This window comes from Macaca fascicularis, chromosome 14 (assembly GCF_037993035.2).
Source record: "Macaca fascicularis isolate 582-1 chromosome 14, T2T-MFA8v1.1".
NCBI classification, from domain to species: domain Eukaryota; kingdom Metazoa; phylum Chordata; class Mammalia; order Primates; family Cercopithecidae; genus Macaca; species Macaca fascicularis.
In genome coordinates this window covers 122275953-122296960 of record NC_088388.1, presented here as the reverse complement: position 1 = coordinate 122296960, position 21008 = coordinate 122275953, and the positions used below count along the sequence as shown (strand labels likewise).

At 43.5% G+C, this 21008-nt stretch overlaps 1 protein-coding gene and 1 pseudogene across 20 annotated transcripts in view; one reads left to right on the top strand and one right to left on the bottom strand.

Moving 5' to 3' along the window:
- GRAMD1B (GRAM domain containing 1B) overlaps positions 1-21008 on the bottom strand; it is a 273617-nt gene that overhangs the window by 121190 nt on the left and 131419 nt on the right. The window lies entirely within an intron of this gene.
- Positions 11367-11755, top strand: LOC102138660 (large ribosomal subunit protein eL36-like; annotated as a pseudogene).

Sequence of the window (21008 nt, the reverse complement as noted above, 5' to 3'; positions counted from 1 at the left end):
ATTTTTTATTTTTTGAGACAGAGTCTCGCTGTGTTGCCCAGGCTGGAGTGCAGTGGTGCCATCTCGGCTCACTGCAAGCTCCACCTCCCAGGTTCACGCCATTCTCCCGCCTCAGCTTCCCGAGTGGCTGGGACTACAGGCGCCCGCCACAACACCCTGCTAATTTTTTGTATTTTTTAGTAGAGACGGGGTTTCCCACGGTGTTAGCCAGGATGGTCTCAATCTCCTGACCTTATGATCTGCCCACCTTGGCCTCCCAAAGTGCTGGGATTACAGGCGTGAGCCACCGCGCCCAGCCAAAAATTTATATATTTTTTAAGACATTGAAACAGAGAGGTGAGACAGTCACTAAAATAAGGAAAAGACAGAAAAAGAGGAATAAGGAAATACAACAGAAGATACTTGCTGAACGAGGTATCCAACATTAAGAGGGGCTTTTGGAGAGTGGTAGAAAAATGTCATCACAAACAATAAGAGTCAACATGGAAATAAAGAAAAGTCATAAAGAAAATGAGAGAACTGGTTGGGCGTGGTGGCTGAAGCCTGTAATTCCAGCACTTTGGGAGGCCAAGGCTGGAGGATCACTTGAGGTCAGGAGTTTGAGACCAGCCTGGCCAACATGGTGAAACCCCATCTCTACTAAAAATACAAAAATTAGCTGCGCGTGGTGGCGCACGCCTGTGATCCCAGCTACTCCGGAGGCTAAAGCACGAGAATCGCTTAAACCTGGTAGGCGGAGGTTGCAGTGAGCCAGGATTGTACCATGGCACTCCAGCCTGGGCAACAGAGTGATATCTTGTCTTAAAAAAGAAAATCAGAGAAACTGAGCTGGTTGGAAGTGGGAGGAGAGAGGTGAAACAGAGAGGAGCTGTGAATGGAGAGAAGCTGCCTGGCATAAGACAAATTAGCACAACGGGAGTCACTGCTGCAAAGGTCAAGTCTGAATTGGTCTTGCCAAGCTGCACTGCTCTCTGTAGAAGTCAGGTTGTTTTATGAGGGCTTGAGGCGGAAGTTTCTGAAGCAGTCAAGATAAGGAGGGAGGAACACAGGTGGTGAGAACTGAAGATCAGTTTCTAGGAGAAAAGGAAATAGCTAAGCCTTTGGGGTCAGTCATCTCTAGTACCACACACTCAGCTATGAGGGAGACATCAAGAAAAGAGAGAAAGGACTCTGAATACAAATCCTTGCAGGCTGGACAAAGTGGAAGCTGTCAGCCTCCCATGGTGGCTTGCTTAGGGAAGCTCATACCCGTCCAAGACTGAAGGCCTTGGCGCGTACCAGTGCTGTTCTATGCCTGAATTCCTCAGGGAAAAACATGATAGGCCAAGGGAAATCCACCTCCCTTAGCTGCTAGCAATTCCTGAGACCGCCCCCCCCAACAAGCAACAGAAACATGAGTGACATTACCTCGGCCTCAGCCTCTAGAACTGGACAGGACAGTGTAGCACAGTGACTGAAATCTGGAGTCAAATTTCCCAGTTCGAACTCTAGCACATTATTTAATAGCTGCTTGATATTATATAATTTATAAAACTTCTCTAAGCTTCAGTTTTCCTATCTATAAAATGGAGGTCATAATAATACTATTTCATAGAAAAATGGTAAGATTTAAGTGAAAACGCAGTAACTAAAAAATGGTAAAATTTGGCTGGGCGCGGTGGCTCACACCTATAATCCCAGCACTTTGGGAGGCCAAGGAGGGCAGATCACCTGAGGTCAGGAGTTTGAGACCAGCCTGACCAACATGGTGAAACCCTGTCTCTACTAAAAATACAAAATTAACCAGGTGTGGTGGTGGCACGTGCCTGTCCTCCCAGCTACTTGGGAGGCTGAGGCAGGAGCATGGCTTGCACACAGGAGGCAGAGGTTGCAGTGAGCCGAGATTGTGCCATTGCACTCCAGCCTGGGTGACAGAGCGAAACTCCATCTAAAAAAAAAAAAAAAAAGGTGAAACTTAAATGAAAATGCAGTAACTGACACATAATAGGCACAGTCAATCAATGTTAACTAAAATAATCTTGTCTTTATAATTACTATCTTAGGGGTATGGGTGGGGGTTTAAGAACAATGGGGACTCCATGAGTTCCCTCAGCCCTCCAAGCCACCTGCAGTTGGTGCCAATGCAAAGCTAGCTCTGGTCTGGTTACACAGCTCCTTCCCTTACCTACCATCTCCAGGCACAATCGCACCACCTCCAGTCAGCAGCTGGTCCCTTGCACTGTGCTTTCAGATGACAAAGTTGTATAAGTGTTTCAAAAATGGAAAGGATCATGACTGCATAAGGCTACCATGCCCTGCCCTGGAAACTCACTCCTACGCCTGTGCCAATGTTCACAAACGTCCTGTCCCCAGGCTGCAGAGGACTTCAGAGCTTATCACACAAGGGTTCGGAATGACAGTACAAACAATCCCTGACTTCTCATGGGCCATCCTTTGCATTTTGAATTTTGATCTCTTCTCAGGTTAGCAATATGCTTTATAATACTTTCTCACGATGATGGGAAGAGGTAGAAAGCCACAGCTCCCGGTCAGCCATGGGATCACAAGAGTAAACAACAGAGTAGACTGTGTCTCAAAAAATAAAAATAAAATAAAAATAAACAAACAAACAAAAAAGAACTTGACCTCTGGAATTGAATCCTACCTATGCTACTAACAAGCTCTCACAGTGGACAATCTAAGCCTCATCTAGAAGATGAGTATAATAGTAATTTCCCTTTCAGAGTTTCTATAATAAGATAGCGTAGGAAAAGCACAGTGTTAACCACATAATATGCTCTCAAAATGGCATCCATTGCCAGGCACGGTGGCTCACGACTATAATCCCAGCACTTTGGGAGACCAAGGTGGGTAGACCACTTGAGGCCAGGAGTTTGAGATCAGCTTGGCCAACATGATGAAACCTTGTCTCTACAAAAAATACAAAAATTAGCCAGGAGTGGGGGCGTGTGCCTGTAGTCCCAGCTACTCGGGAGGATGAGGTGGGAGAATCACTTGAACCCCGGGAGACAGGGGTTGCAGTAAGCCGAGATCACGCCACTGCACTCCAGCCTGGGTGACACAAGAGACTCTGTCTCCAAAAATAAAAAAGGTATCAAGGTATCTATTATTATTTTAATAATAATACCATTATTATTACCTTAGAACACAAATATTGCTCCTCCACAAAGTACACAGACATTCTGCATTTTCTTGGATTTACTGGTCACATTTGTAGATTGGTGAAAGCTTCCTATAGTTATCAATGTCTTCACTTAAAAAGACTCCAATTAATTTTAGCAAATTTCCCATTGTGGAAGTGAATCACATACAAGCATATCACCATTTGATATAGGTACTGAAGAAGAAATGTATGGATTAGGAGAGTATAGAGCATCGGACTTCTTGAGTCTCTGCTTAAGGGTCACATCTGTTGGTATTTATTTATTTAGTTAGTTAGTTATTTTGAGATGGAGTCTTGCTCTGTCACCTAAGGCTGGACTGCAGTGGTACGATCCTGGTTTACTGCAGCCTCTGCCTCCTGGGTTCAAGCGATTCTCCTGCCTCAGCCTCCCAAGTAGCTGGGACTACAGGCATGCACCACCACGCCCGGCTCTTTTTTGTATTTTTAGTAGAGACGGGGTTTCATCATGTTGGCCAGGATGGTCTCGAACCTCAAGTGATCTGCCTGCCTCGGCCTCCCAAAGTGCTGGGATTACAGGTGTGAGCCACTGCGTCCAGCCAAAATACCCTTATTTACAAGGATAACTCTCAGCCAGTTGAACCTATCCATCATTTAAGATGTCCAGAAAAAGGAAACACAGATAATAGATCTGTTTCACTTCTAAAGGGAAAAAAAGATGAGTGGGAGAAATTGCTCCCCTTGTGGATCCCACAGCAAGTTTGTAGTGGAGTTTCAAAAGTCAACCAAACAAAGAGTTTCAAAATTCCAATTCCAAATTCAACTGACTAATTCACCCATCATGCTCACATAAAAGACACAAGGGAGCTTTTGTGTGGGGAAGTGGGGGGTGCACTCAAACAACCTGCACTCCCACAGCCCATCTCCCCACCCCACCACCATTTGAATCAGGGTCAGAATGGGTTTCTCCACCTCTCAGTGGAAAAGCTACACCTTTAGATTAAGGAGAAATGGCAAAGAAAAAGAAATGGAGCCAGTGTTTAATTGCTCACATGCCCGAGGATAAGAAAAGAGGCACTGAGTAACCTGTAAAGTTGGTAACAGATAAGATGGAATGAGTAACTTAATTACATACCCCTCCACCCACCTTTCTCCTTGCTACCGAATGATGATTCTTGGACTATGCAGAAGACAGGTAAGGGACACAGAAGTTGTGTCCCCAGGTATTTTAGCCCTTTTTTCTGTTGCAATAACAGAATACCACAGACTGGTTAATTTATAAAGAAAAGAAATTTAGGCCGGGCGCGATGGCTCAAGCCTGTAATCCCAGCACTTTGGGAGGCCGAGACGGGCGGATCCCGAGGTCAGGAGATCGAGACCATCCTGGCTAACACGGTGAAACCCCGTCTCTACTAAAAAATACAAAAAACTAGCCGGGCGAGGTGGCGGGCAACTGTAGTCCCAGCTACTCGGGAGGCTGAGGCAGGAGAATGGCATAAACCCAGGAGGCGGAGCTTGCAGTGAGCTGAGATCCGGCCACTGCACTCCAGCCTGGGCCACAAAGCGAGACTCCATCTCAAAAAAAAAAAAAAAAAAAAAAAAGAAATTTATTTCTTATAGTTCTAGAGGTTGGTAAGTTCTCAAGATGATGGAACCACATCTTGAAAAATTCCCTGGTGAGGGACTTTTTCCTGTGTTATAACATGAAAAGAGTATCACATGGCGAGAGGGCAAGGTCATGTCTCTCTCCCTCTTCTTTTAAAGCCACCAGCTCCATCATGGGGGCTCTACCCTGATGACCTAATCTAATCCTAATTAGCCATGCCTTTTAATACTGTTACAATGGGGATTGAGTTTCCAACACATATATTTTGGGGTCACAATTAAACCACATCACCAAGCTAGGTATCAAAAGACCCTTCCATGTCCCAGCCCTATTAAATTGTGTGCCAGATATTAGCCAGAATAGGATCACAGGAGGCATCAGGGCTCGGGGCGTGTTTCTCTTTATTTTGCATTTTTATTTATATTTTCTTTATCAGCAATGCTTTTGGAGAAAGAGCACATTTCTGAAAGCATGGTCCAAGACCACCTGCACCAGAATCACTAGGGATCTATGTTAACTGTGCAAATTCCTAGGCCTTTCCCAGTCCACAGGACTCAGAATCTAAGAGTAGGGCCTAGGAATCTGCATATTAAATAAGCTTTGCTTGTGATTCTGAATCACATTAAAAGGCTGAAGACCACTGCTTCAGGACCATGTCTAACCAGTGGCACACTCAGAATCAAGGAGACATGAACACTTACCCATGGCCATGGAGGAAGAAAATATTAGGGCATAGCAAGATGGCTGAATAGAAGCCTACACCGGTGTACTTCATTGCCCCTACAGGAACAACAAATTTTAAACTACCTACACACCAAAAGGGCCATTGTAAGAAACAAAGTCAGGTAAGCGATTACAGTGCCTGGTTGTAATTTCATATAACTGAAAGGTACCTGGTTGTAATTTCATATAACTGAAGGAGACGTTGAACAGGGCAGGAAAGAAAGTCTTGAATCTCCAGTGCCTCCCCTCCCTTATTTTCCAGCAGTGGATGTGCAGCATGAAGAAGAATCTGTACACTTGGGAGAGGGAGGATGCAGCAATTGCGAGGCTTTGCATTGAACCCAGCTGTGGAGGCTACGGTAAACGGCTCCTTCAGTTCGAGAAAAGCAGGGGGAAAAGTAAAGGGCACTCTGTCTCGCACCTCAAGCACAAGCTTGGCCACAGTGAGGTAGAGCACCAAGCAGGCTCTCGGCATCCCCAGGTCCAGTTCAGGGCTCTTGGTCATCATTTCTGGACCTGCTCTGGACCAGAGGGGAGTCCACTGCCCTGAAGAGTGAGTCCCAGGCCTGGCAGCATTCATCACAAGCTGAATGAAGAGTCTTTGGACTTTAAGTGAACATCGGCAGTGGCCTGGAAAAAACCCCTGTGGGCCGGTGGTGGGTGGTGGTGGCCACAGGGAGAGGCTCCTCTGGCTGGGAAGGGGGAGGGAAGAGTGGGAGGGACTTTTTCTTATGGTTTATATGCCAGCTTAGCTTAACTTTTTTCTTTTTTTTTCTTTTTTTTTTTTTTTTTTTTGACAGAGTCTAGCTCTACCACCCAGACTGGGGAGTGCTGTGGCAAGATCTCAGCTCGGGTTCAGGTGATTCTCTTGCTTCAGCCTCCTAAGTAGCTGGGACTACAGGTACCCACCACCACACCCGGCTAATTTTTGTATTTTCAGTAGAGACGGGGTTTCACTGTGTTGGCCAGGCTGGTCTCAAACTCCTGACCTCATGATCCGCCCACCTCAGCCTCTCAAAGTGCCGGGATTACAGGCATGAGCCACCGTACCCAGCCGCCAGCTTAGCTGCAGTGGAATAGAATACCAGGTAAATTTCTAAGGTTTCCTACTTCAATCCTGGCTCTCAGACAGCATCTCTGGATTGACCTGGGGCCTAGGGGAACTTGTTGCCCTGAAAGGAGGCACATAAACCTGGCTGGCTTTGTCACCTGCTGATTGTAAAGCCCTAGGATCTTGAGTGAACTTACAGGGTAACCAGGTCATGGTTACAGCAGGCTTTGAGTGAGACTCAGCAATGTGCTGGCCTCAGATCTGAACCAGTGGAGTCCCCATGGGGTGGCCATGGGGGTGCTTCTCTTTCCCTGTCAGTTCCAGGAGGCTAACCACAGCAAGAAACTGCATTTGTTTGGAAGAAAGTAAGGGAAGAGAACAAGAGTCTCTGCATGGCAATACAGAGAATTCTTCTCGATGTTATCCAAGACCACCAAAGTGGCACTTCCATGAGTAGACAAGAACCACAACATTATTGAGTTTTGGGGCCAAATGCCTTCCAACAACTGAAAAGCCTTCACAAAAAGAAGAAGCACAAACAAGCCAAGACTGTGAAGACTACCATAAATGCCTAACTCTTCAATGCACAGACAACGAGGAACATCTACAAGCATCAACACCACATCTAGGAAAACATGATCTCATCGAATGAACTAAATAAGGCACCAAGGACCAGTCCTGGAGAAACAGAGATATGTGACTTTTCAGACAGAGAATTCAAAATAGCTGTTTTGAGGAAATTCATAAATTTAAGGTAACACAGAGAAGGAATTCAGAATTCTATCAGATAAATTTAACAAAGAGATTGAACTTATTAAAATGAATCAAGCAGAAATTCTAGAGATGGAAAATGCAATTAGCATGCTGAAGAATGCATCAGAACCTCTTAATAGCAGAACTGGTCAAGCAGAAGAAAGAATTGGTAAGCTAGAAGACAAACTATATGAAATATGAAAATATAGTTAGAGGAGATAAAAGAATAAAAAACAATGAAGCATGCCTATGAGATCTAGAAAATAGCCTCAAAAGGGTAATAGCCTCAAAAGGGTAAATCTAAGAGTTACTAGCCTTAAAGAAAGAGATAGGGGTAGAAAGTTTACTCAAAGGGATGATATCAGAACTTCTCAAACCTAGAGAAAGATATCAATATTCAAGTACAAGAAGGTTATAGAGCACCAAGCAGAGTTAACCTAAAGAAGACTACCTTAGGCATTTAGTAATCAAATTCCCAAAGGTCAAGGATTTTAAAAAACGATCCTAAAAGCAGCAAGAGAAAAGAAACAAATAACATACAATTGAACTCCAATACATCTGGCAGCAAATTTCTCAGTGCAAACCTCAGTGAAAACAAGCTAGGAAAAAGTGGCATGGCATATTTAAAGGGCTGAAGGAAAAAAAACTTTTACCCTAGAATAGTACATCTGGTGAAAATAACCTTTAAGCATAAAAGAGAAATAAAGACCTTCCCAGACAAACAAAAGCTGAGGGATTTCATCAACTCCAGACCTGTCCTATAAGAAATGCTAAAGGGAGTTCTTTAATCTGAAAGAAAAGGAAGTTAAAGAGCAAAAAGAAATCATCTAAAGGTACAAAACTCCCACATAACAGTACACAGAAAAACAGAATATTATAACACTTATACAATTGTATTGTATAATGTACTCTTAATCTTCCATGGAAAGACTAAATGATGAACCAATCAAAAATAATATCTATGGCAACTTTTCAAGACACAGAAAGTACAATAAGACATAAAGAACAACAAAAAGCTAAAAACCAAATTAAAGTGTAGAGGTTTTATTTGTTTTTGTTTGTTAGTTTGTTTATGCAATCAGTGTTAAGCTGTCATCAGTTTAAAATAATGGCTTATAAGATAGTATTTGCAAGCCTCATAGTGACCTCAAATCAAAAAAACACACAATCGATGCACAAAAAATAAAAAACAAGAAATTAAATCATGCCAGAGACAATCATCTTCACTAAAAGGAAGATAGGAAGGAAGGAAAGAAGAAAGAGAAGACTGCAAAATAACCAGAAAACAAACAACAAAATGGCAAGAGTTAAGTCTTTATGTATCAATAATAACATTGAATGTAAATGAACTAAACTCTCCAATCAAAAAACACAGAGTGGCTGAATGGATGAAAAATAAGATAGAATGATCTGTTGCCTACAAGAAACACATTTTACCTAAAGATACACATAGACTGACAATAAAATGATGAAAAAAGATAGTCCATGCCAATGGAAACCAAAGAAGAGCAGTAGCTATACTTATACCAGACAAAATAGACTTCAAGACAAAAACTGCAAGAAGACGCAAAGGTCAGTATATAATGATAAAGGGGTCAATTCAGCAAGCGGATATAACAAATTGTAAATATATATGCACCCAACACTAGAGCACCCAGATATATAAAGCAAACATTATTACAGCTAATAAGAGTGACAGACTTCAATATAATAATAGCTGGAGACTTTGATACCCCACTTTCAGCATCAGACAGATCTTCCAGACAGAAAATCAACAAAGAAACATTGGACTTAATATGCACTACAGACCAAATAGACCTAATAGATATTTACAGAACATCTCATCGAACAGCTGCAGAATACACATTCTTCTCCTTAGCACATGGATCATTCTCAAAGATAGATTATATGTTAGGTCACAAAACAAGTCTTAAAACATTAAAAAAACTGAAATAATATCAAACATTTTCTCTGACCACAATGGAATAAAACTAGAAATCAATAGCGAGGTTTTTGGAAAATACACAAACACATGGAAATTAATAGGCTCCTGAATGATCAGTGAGCCAATGAAGAAATTAGGGAGGAAATTGAAAAATTTCTTGAAACAAATGATAATGGAAACACAACATATCAAAATCTACGAGATACAGTGAAAGCAGTACTAAGAAAGAAGTTTATAGCTAAAAAAGTGTCTACATGGAAAAAAATTCAAATAAATAACCTAACAATGCATCTTAAAGAACTAGACAAGCAAGAGCAAACCAAACCCAAAATTAGAAGAAATAATAAAGATGGGAGCAGAAATAAATGAAACTAAAACAAAGAAAACAATACAAAAGATCAATGAAGCAAAAAGTTGGCTTTTTGAAAAGTAAAACAAAATTGACAAACTTTTAGCCAGAGTAACTAAGAAAAAAAGAGAGACCTAAATAAATAAAATCAGAGAAGAAAAAGGAGACATTACAACTGACATTGTTGGAATGTAAAGCATCATACCACCAATATTCAAGTGATCATTAGTGGCTACTATGAGCAACTGTATGCCAACAAATTGGAAAATCTAGAGGAAACAGAAAAATTCCTAGGCACATAAACATAAGCTTGGATCATGAAGAAATCCAAAACCCGAACAGACCAATAACAAGTAATGAGATCAAAGACATAATAAAAAGTCTCCCGGTAAAAAGAGAAGGCTGGGACCTGATGGTTTCACTGCTGAATTCTAGAACTAATACCAATCCTACTCAAACTATTCCAAAAAATAGAAGAGGAGGGAATACTTCCCAATTCATTCTACAAGGCCAGTATTAATGATTTCAAAACCAGACAAAGACATATTAAAAAAAGAAAACCATTGGCCAATACCCCCGGTAAATACAGATGTAAAAATTCTCAACAAAATACCTGCAAACTGAATTCAACAATATATTAAAAAGATCATTCATCATGACCAAGTGGGATTTATCCCACATATGTAAGGATGGTTCAATCAACAAACGCAAATCAAAGTGATATATCATATCAATAGAATGGAGGACAAAACCCGTATGATCCTTTTAATTGATTCTGAAAAAGTATCTAATAAAATTTAACAATGCTTCATGATAGAAACCCTCAAAGAACTGCCTATAGAGGGAACATTCCTCAACATTAAAAAGCCATATACAAACAGACCCACAGCTAGTATCATACGGAATGAGAGTTGGCTTAGAGAAAGCCTTTCCTCTAAGATCTGGAACATGACAAGGATGCTCACTTTCACCACTGTTATTCAACACAGAACTGGAAGTCCTAGCTAGAGCAAGTGATAGAAATAAAGGACATCCGAATTGGAAAAAAAGAAATCAAATTATCCTTGTTTGCAGATTATAAGATCTTATATTTGGAATAACCTAAAGACTCCAAAAAAAAAAAAAAAAAAACTATTAGAACTGATAAATTCAGTAAAAGTTGCAGGATACAAAATCAACATACACACAAAAATCAGTAGCATTTCTGGGTGGGCACAGTGGCTCACATCTGTAATCCCAGCACTTTGGGAGGCTGAGGCAGGTGGATCACATGAGGCCAGAATTTCAAGGCCAGCCTGGCCAACATGGTGAAACCCCATCTCTACTAAAAATACAAAAATTAGCTGAGCATGGTGCTGCATGTCTGTAATCCCAGCTGCTTAGGAGGCTGAGGCATAAGAATTACTTGAATTCAGGAGGCAGAGGTTGCAGTGAGCTGAGATTGTGCCACTGCACTCCAGCTTGGGCAACAGAGCACGATTCTGTCTCAATTAAAATAAAATAAAATAAAATAAAATAAAAAAGTCTGGGCATGGTGGTTCACGCCTGTAATCCCAGCACTTTGGTAGGCCAAGGCAGGCAGATCACTCGAGGTCAGGAGTTCAAGACCAGTCTCGGCAACATGGCGAAATGTCGTCTCTACTAAAAACAAAAAAATTAGCCAGAAGTGGTGGCACATGCCTGTAATCCCAGCTACTCGGGAGGCTGAGGCATGAGAATCACTTGAACCCAGGAGGCAGAGGTTGCAGCGAGCCAGGATCGTACCACTGTACTCCAACCTGTGTAACAGAGTGAGACTTCGTCTCAAAAAAAAAAAAACCTTCCGCCAGGGCCGCCACTGGAGAGCAGCAGCCATGGCTCTACGCTACCCTATGGCCGTGGGCCTCAACAAGGGCCACCAGGTGACCAAGAACGTGAGCAAGCCCAGGCACAGCCGCCGCCGCGGGCGTCTGACAAAACACACCAAGTTCGTGCGGGACATGATTCGGGAGGTGTGTGGCTTTGCCCCATACGAGCGGCGCGCCATGGAGTTACTGAAGGTCTCCAGGGACAACGGGCCCTCAAGTTTATCAAGAAAAGGGTGGGGACGCACGTCGGCGCCCAGAGGAAGCGGGAGGAGCTGAGCAACGTATTGGCCGCTATGAGGAAAGCTGCTGCCAAGAAAAACTGAGCCCCCTCCCCTGGCTTCTCCCTGAAATAAAGAACAGCTTGACACACACACACACTCACACACGCACTCTCACACACACACACACTCACACACACACTCTCACACACACTCACACACACTCTCTCACACACACACACTCACACCCACACTCACACACACACCCACACTCACACACACTCTCTCACACACACACACACACTCACACACACACACACACACAAATTAAATAGCACTTCTTTCTTTTATTTTCCCTTCAGGCGGAGTCTCGCTCTGTCGCCCAGGCTGGAGGGCAGTGGCGCCATCTCAGCTCACTGCAACCTCTGCCTACCAGGTTCAAGCAGTTCTCCTGTCTCAGCCTCCTGAGTAGCTGGGAATACAGGCACGTGCCACCACACCTGGCTAATTTTTGTATTTTTGGTAGAAATGGGGTTTCACCATATTCATCGGGCTGGTCTCTAACTCCTAACCTCAGGTGATCCACCCACTTCAGTCTCCCAAAGTGCTGGTATTACAGGTGTGAGCCACCGCGCCTGGCCTAAATAGCATTTCTATATACCAACAGTGAATAATCTGATAAAGAAACCTGAAAAGTAATCCCATTTACAATAGTCACAAATAAAATTAAATACATAGGAAATAACCAAAGAAGTGAAAGATCTCTATGATGAAAACTATAAAACACTGATAAAAGAAATAAAAGGGGACACAAAAAAATGGAAAGATATTCCATGTTCATAGATTAGAAGAATCAATATTGTTAAATCCATACTACCAAAGCAATCTACAGATATAATGCAATCCCTATCAAAATACTGATAACAGTCTTGACAGAAATAGAAAAAACAATCCTAACATTTATGTGGAACCACAAATGACCCAGAATAGCCACAGCTATCCTGAGTGAAAAGAACAAAACTGGAGAAATCACATTCCCTGACTTCAGATTATACTACAGAGCTATGGTAACCAAAACAGAATGATACTAGCAAAAAAAACAGACACACAGACCTATAACAGAATAGAGAACCTAGAAATAAATCTACATATCTACAGTGAACTTATTTTCGACAAAGGCGTCAAGAACATACATTGGAGCATGAACAGCCTCTTCAATAAATGGTGGTAGAAAAACTGGATATCCATACGCAGAAGAATGAAACTTGACCCCTATTTCTTACCATATATAAAAATCAAATCCAACTGGATTAAAAACTTAGACCTAAGACCTCAAACTGTGAAACTACTACAAGAAAACTGTGGGGAAACTCCAGGACATTGGTCTGGACAAAAATGTCTTGCATAATACCACACAAGCACAGGCAACCAATGCAAATATGAATAAATGGGGTCACATCAAGTTAAAAAGCTTCTGCACAGCGACGGAAACGACAAAGTGAAGACACAGCCCACAGAACGCGAGACAACATTTGGCAGACATATGAAAAGGTGCTCAACATCATTGATGGTCAGGGAAATGCAAATCAAAACTACAATGATGGCCGGGCGTGGTGGCTCAGGAGGCTGAGGCAGTGACTCACAAGGTCTGGAGTTCAAGACCAGCCTGGACAACATGGTGAAACCCCAACTCTATTAAAAATACAAAAAATTAGCTGGGTGTAGTGGTGGGCTCCTGTAATCCCAGCAACTCAGGAGGCTGAGGCAGGAGAATCGCTTGAACCCAGGAGGCAGAGGTTGCAGTGAGCTGAGATCGCATCCTTGCACTCCAGTCTAGGTGACAGAATGAGACTCTATCTCAAAAAAAAAACCAAAAAACTAAACAAAACAAAAAAAACTACTCACACTAGTTAAAATGGCTTATACACAGAGACAGGCAGCAACAAATGCTGGAGAGGATGTGGAGAGAAGAGAACCCTTGTATACTGTTGGTGGAAATGTAAATTAGTACAACCACTATGGAGAACAGTTTGGCAATTCCTCAAAAAACTAAAAACAGAGACCAGCAATTCCACTGCTGGGTATATACCCAAAATAAAGGAAATCAGTATATCAAAGAGATACCTGTACTCCTATGTTTATTTGCAGCACTATTTACAATAGCCGAGATTTTATTTTTTGTGTTTTGTTTTGTTTTGTTTTGTTTGAGACGAAGTCTCACTCTGTTGCCCAGTCTGGAGTGCAGTGGCACAATCTAGGCTCACTGCAACCTCTGCCTCCCAAGTTCAAGCAATTCTCCAGCCTCAGCCTCCCAAGTAGCTGGGACTATAGGCTAACTTTTTGTATTTTTAGTAGAGACAGAATTTTGCCATGTTGGTCAGGCTGGTCTCAAACTCCTGAACTCAAGTGATCCGCCTGCCTCAGCCTCCCAAAGTGCTGGGATTACAGGCATGAGTCACTGTGCCCAGTCTGCTATAGCCAAGATTTCAAAGTAACCCAGATGTCCATCAACAGATGATTGGATAAATGAAATGTGATATATATACACAATGAAGTACTATTCAGCCATAAAAAAAGAATGAGATCCGGTCATTTGCAACAACATGGATAGAACTGGCGATCATTAATGTTAAGTGAAATAAGTCAGGCACAGAAAGACAAACTTCACATGGTCTCACTTAGTTGTGGGAACTAAAAAGCAAAGCAAAACAATTGAACTCATGGAGATAGAGAGTAGAATAGTTACCAGAGGCTGGGAACGGCAGTGGAAAAGTAGGGGGGAAGTGGGGTGATTAATGGGTACAAAAAAAATAGAAAGAATATGACCTAGTATTTGGTAGCACAACAGGGCGATTATAGTCAATAATCATCGTACATTTTAAAATAACTAAAAGAGTATAATTGAATTGTTTGTAACACAAAGAATACATGCTTGAGGGGATGGACACCCTATCTTCCATGCTGTGACTATTACATCCCTATATTAAAGTGTCTCATGTAACCCATAAACATATACACCTACTATGTATTCATAGAATTTTTTAAATTTTTTAAAAAGCGTATTAGGACTTGTATTTATATGTATGTTTATTCCACCTTGTTAAAATTTGTTTCATTATGTTACAGTATACATAAAATATTTAGTACAGAAATGCACACAGAATTTATGTGTGTGTGTATGTGTGCCTGCATTTGTGTGTGTGTGTGTGTGTGTATATATATATATATATATGGTATGTACTCAAACAAATTTTAGTAATAGGTGTTTGCATCCAAGCCGGAGCATCAGCTTCTGGTACAATGACTTCCTCATTACCTAGAAAAGCAAGCGAGGAGTAGTAAAGAGCTCTCCCGAGCTTACATGATTAATCAGTGAGTGACTGAAAAGAGAACCCAGCAGTTTATCCCCTGACTTCATCTCAACCCTGGAGTACGAGGGAGGCAAAGAATGCAGCAGAGAGCAGGACAAGCCTGAGATTGGACTCTCTGCCTTGAGCCCCTGAGTTGCCACCCACTCACATTCCTTCTTCGCTGAGGCTGGTAGGAGGATGGAATTTCTCCCAGCAGGAAGTAGGGAAGGTGGGGAATAAAAATTACCATCCATTCTGCCAGTTGTCCAAATCTAAGTCCCAACTATGGCATCAGCAAAGATAAGAGGAGTTTGCTGAGCTATAATTAACAACTCCCCTTTCTCAGGCACAAAGAAGAAATGCTGGAGTAGGAGAAACAGAGCAGGTGATGGTTACACCTGCGGACAGTTCTGCTGACAGTCACAGAAGCAGCCAGGACTGCTAAAGAGGAGCTCTAAGCTGGGAACTTGGGGAGGTAGGAGCAAGACTGGAGCGCTCACTTGCTTCTTTGCCCTGCCCTCAAAAATCAGAACTTAGCTCAGACCTTTAAAAAAAAAAAAAAAAAAAAAAAAAAAAAGGCCTTATGGCCTTATGTGCTGTCTTCCACAAGACGATGTGACCCCCTAAGCATATGTGCACGTGGATCAGAGAAAGGCGAACATGTGAGAGGTGGTCACAGATCAAAACACTTCCATGAGCATGAGAAGTTTAAAAAGGTTAATAGATGTGTAAGGGCCAGTCTTTGCCCGCCATTTGGGCTACAGTCACAAAATCCCATGATCCTAGAATGCTGGAGGCAACAAAAAAGTCTTACATGGTTATTTATTGGTTCATTTACTCATTTAGTATTTAAGTACTATCATGTGCCAGGTACCGTGCTAAGTGTTGGGGACACAATAGAACAAAGATGATCCCTGCTCTCATGCAATTTAGGGACTAGTTGGGGAGACAGACAATGATCAAGTCAACAGATCAATACAATTATAATGTGATTAATGCTAACATGGCAAATAAGCCATTTATCCTGATGCAAGTAAGGGAGAGAAACCCTACTGGGACAAAGGGGTAAGAGGCAGCCTCTCTGAGATGTGACAGCTCCCAGGTGAGGAATCTGAGCTGAGGGCAGTTTGAGTGATGAGTCACTCACAGGGAGGAAGAACTCGGAACTTCCTCTCCACCAACAGCACCACTCTTAACAACACTGTTCCTGGGATCTGAACAATACGAGCATCTGGGGCCTCTACTGAAGCTGTTTCCAAAGGGACGCTTCCACTGCAGCATTTAATCAAAGTGAGCCTCTTCTGAGATGGGGCCCTCTTCCTAATCAGCTGGAACTAACTGAACACCTTCTGGGCCCACGTTCCACATGGAGTCCGAGCGGGCTGCCTGCGGGTGGGTCTGGAAGCCCGTCCACACAACTGCCACTCTGGGCTCTTCACCCCACCCTCAAGGCAGCTGTCTCTCACCAGGACAGTGAAGACCAGAGCTTATATAACTGGCTTCCCCTGGCAACTGGGAAGTCAAACATTTCCTCTCATGGACTCATGTGTGGCTTCCCTTAATAAGTTTGCAAACCTCCTGGTTCTCTAAGAGCTCAGAACTCACCTTCCACACCCTTTGCAGGCTAAGCCCAAGCCTACTGTTTGCTGGCAGTGACACAAGCTGCCACTTACTGTGTGCTACGTCCAGACACAGTGCTAAGTGCCTTTCTTATTTTATCTTAGTTCGATCCCCACAAGCTCCATAAAGTAAGTACAATTTTCTTCATTTTTCAGAAAGGAAACATTCAGAGAGGATGAAATGATTTTGCAAAAGCACCACAGCCAGGATGTGGTAGAGCTGGAATTTAAACTAAGGTCTTTTGGTCTCCAAAACCTGAGTTCCCCGCAGCCATTACTGAATCTTGTCCTTGCACCACATCACAGGGTCAGACTTCCTTATTCTACCATTATCTGTTGAGAACCTACTGTGTGCAAGGCACAGCACTGAATATCAGTACCAGAGAAGTCATCTAATCAGAGAGGGACATCGTCTTTGCTCACCAGCCTCAAAACTTCAGCCATGAGAAACCCTTGTCAATAGACAGCTAAACAATCACAGGCATCTATGCCTGTGTGTGTATATGTGTGTGTGTGTGTGTGTGTGTGTGTGTGTGTGTGTGTGTGTGAGAGAGAGAGAGAGAGAGAGAGAGAGAGGATTGAGGTAAAGCCACCTACTGCCTCTAGCCTTTCCCTACCTCTGAAATCCCTTTGGCCTCTCTTTCTGCCTTTCTCCTTCCTTTTCCCTCCTCACTTCATTCATTCCATCTTTCTCAGTGATGTTTCTCTTCACGCCAAAACAAAAGCAAAAACACACAAACCTGCCCGTAAGTTTACATGACACTCTGTCTTGAATGCCTGCCAGCCTTCAAATTTAATTCTAATCTTAGGGGCTGGAACCTCTTCCTCCTCCAGGAAATCTCCTCCTTCTTCTAGTTACAGAGGCCAGGAGGGCAGGGCAGATTCAGCCAGGTGCCACTGCAGCCCATCTGCCAGGTACAGGGGCTGTTTTAGGAAAAAATGCCCCACATCTGATGTGTGCTCAAATGGTTCTGGAGTCAGACCAAAGTGCCCAAAGAGGTGATATAGAAATGAACACACTGAGCAATGGCCCCAAACACCTGCCACTTAGGTCCCAGTGGAAGAGAATGATCCACACCCCAGAGATGCCAGTGCCCCTGCCCAGGGGACCCTACACAGGTCAACTACACTGTTCCCCACCGCACCTTTCTCAGGATTTCCAATTTCTTTACGGACTGGAGCAACTTATCATAAAGGAGAAAAGTAATGGTCCCTGGCCAGTTATGAAGAAGGACCCGGAGGCCAAGGCACCTTGTTGGGAGGCACACAGTGAGGCACAGACTTAGTCTCCCAGTCAACATCCCAGCCACCCACACCCCTTGGCCTTTCCCTTCAGCCTCTTGCAATGGATCACTGAGTCTCCCTCTTGGGCAGGGATCTACAACATCTCCAAACACGGGAGCCAACCCAGGCAATCCCAAACCTCATCTCCAGGGTCCCCACCACCTACTTGGCTCGCAGAAAGACCAGCTTCTTCCTCAGGGAGGAGACGTGGTAGTGACAAGCCTGCTTTACAGCTGTGCCGCATGAGACGGTCTCTGGCTGTAGATTCTGCACCATGCTGGGCTCAGGGGAGGGCTGGCCACATGGCAGCTGAGACCTCAAGAGCTGGGGGCTCACTCTGGAGCTGCGTGGACTTGCTGCCCCTGCAGCTACCCCAGCTGTCAACTGTGGACTCCTGCACATAAGCGCTCCCCTCCCTGTGGTTCAGTATAAAACACAGGCAGGTGGAGGGCCCAGGGTGGGCAAGCCTGGGGTCCTGTGTTACCGAGATCCCCTCTGCCTTTTACCCAAGCCACAGCTCCAGATGAAGCCCTCCTCCATCTTTCAACATCTGGCAGAGCTCTGGGCACTTGGTGAGTTTCCTCCCCTCCTTCGTCCTCAGACAAGGAGGATGAAGCTGTACCTGCATGTGATGTCAGCTGCTGGTGCTGGGGGAAGGGGAAGAGCAGCGGGCACTGCTCCCAGAGGGTTTGCAACTTGGCTTTCTCCCCATGGTAAGGGATCACGGGAGTGTCCGTGAGTCCATGGGGAATTCATTGGCCAGGCAGGTAGACAGAGCTAGACTATTCTGGAAATATACTACTGGGGACATATTTCTGGGACAGAATAAGCAAAATTGAAAAGACTTCTTCTTCTACTAGGAAGCTATCTATCCCAGTGGCTAGACCCGAGTTGGCAGTGACGATCTTACTCTAGCACGACGGCGTCAACTCCTAAAACTTGCCCCTTGACCTCAAATGCCAGTACCTTGGTTTCTCCATTCATTTGTTCCTGAATTCCAAATCCCAAACCATTTCCGAGCACCTACTCTGTGCTGGGCACAAGAGACAACAGAAATATACAGTTTCTGTCCCCAGGATCTCATCAACTAACAGGGAGACAGATAAATCACATAGCACACAAGGATATGGTAAGTGCTGCAACAGAATTAGCCACAGCCTACTCCTGCACCTATAAAATAGGTGTGATAAGACTCAACTCCCTCCCTCAACTGGAAGAAATGAGGTGAGCCCTAACATGACATGTAAGACACGAAAGTCCTTTTTTTTGAGAGAGAGAGTCTTGCTCTGTTGCCCAGGCTGGAGTACAGTGGTGCAATCTCGGGTCACTGCAGCCTCTGACTCCTGAGTTCAAATGATTCTTGTGCGTCAGCATCCCAAGCAGCTGGGACTACAGGCATGCACCACCACACCTGCTAATTTTTGTATTTTTAGTAGAGACAGAGTTTCACCATTTTGACCAAGCTGTCAGGTGATCCACCCGCCTTAGCCTCCCAAAGTGCTGCGATTACAGGCATGAGCCACTGCACCCAGCCACAAATGTCTTTTAAGGTACTTGGAGAAAAGCTGACACAAAAAAAGTTCAAAAATTAATTATATCTAAACATCACACTATTCTCATTCCACCTTCACTGATCTCAGTTAGGAGACATCATTTTCCATCACACAGAGAAAATATACTGCTGCCACGAACCTCCTCGCCTTCCTACCATAGCACCTAGGAACTCACTGCATCCATCTCAATCAGTCTCTCCTGTTCAAAGGTAATCTTCTCACCTGTGATCTGGACCCACCTTCTCTTGCCTCCTCTAAAACTCTGCTTCCTTATCTTTCAACAGATGGCACCCCCTAGCTGAGCAAGCTGGAATCCTAGGACTCAACTTTGAACACCTCCCTTCTCTCACACCCATATGTACCCAATTCATCATCAAGCCCTGGACATTTTATCTCCTAAATATATCTTGAATTTGTCTACTTCTTTTTTGCACTATCACCATCCACATTCCAAGACACAAACATCCTTAGCTTAGATATAGTAACAGTCTCCTAAGGACCTCAGCTGATCTCCCAGTATCCATGAAACAGCCTCTGTGTTTTTGTGAGCAATTTTTTCATAAGCAAATCTGATCCTGTCATCTCCTGTCTCAAAGATCTTCAGTGGCTTCCTGGGCTGTAAAATAAAGACCAAGACTCTTTTGACTATTCTTTCTTGCTTCTCTATTACTATATCCTGGTCATCCTGGCCATCAAAGCTCCTGCCTCATCTCATCCATACCATCTCATCTGTCTCACATCACTGTTTCCAATTCATCCTTCTAGTCTTTGCCCAAGCCTTACACCTTGGCCCCAACCCCTCTGGCCGGGTCCAGCTTCTTCGGTACACTTTGCCTGGTACTATGTCCCCTTCCTTTAAGACACCCATCCAAATTCCAAGTTTGCATATTCTCAAACGTGTTTAATATTCTCCCTTCAACAAGACTGGAAACCCCAGTACATAGTGCTCTTTCTTTTTTGAGACAGGGTCTTGCTCTACGCCCAGACTGGAGTGCAGTAGCTATTTTTTGTAGAGACGAGGTTTTGCCAGGCTACCCAGGCTAGTCTGAAACTCCTAACCTCAAGTGATCCTCCCACTTCAGCCTCCCAAAGCACTGGAATTACAGGCACCAGCCATCACATTTGGCCGATAGTGCATAATTGATCAGTTTTTTGAATGAATGAACAAATGAATTTACCCTCTCTGAAATTCTCGGCCTTGAGCTATCAATTTCTACTTCAGAGATTACAAAAAAGTGCTTCTGTCTCTCCATATTAAAACAATAATTTTCCCCAGTCATCCCTGTGTTCCCCTCTAGGTATCCTCCCTATTTCTCTTCTTCCCAGGCAGACTTCTAGAATGAAATCACTACGGTCAGTCTCTTCTCCCTCCCCTCAGATATACTCTTCTGAAAGTGCTCTGTGGTAACCAATGATCTCCACAAATTGCCACTGCAGAGGATTCCTTTTAGTCCTTTTCTTACCTATTTCTATTTAACTATTCTTTCTTGCTTCTCCATTACTATTTCCTAGTCATCTTGGCTTCAATGGACAATCTTTTAAAATTCTTCCTTCCTTTGTCTTCTGCTTAAACTTTGCTAATCCTAAGA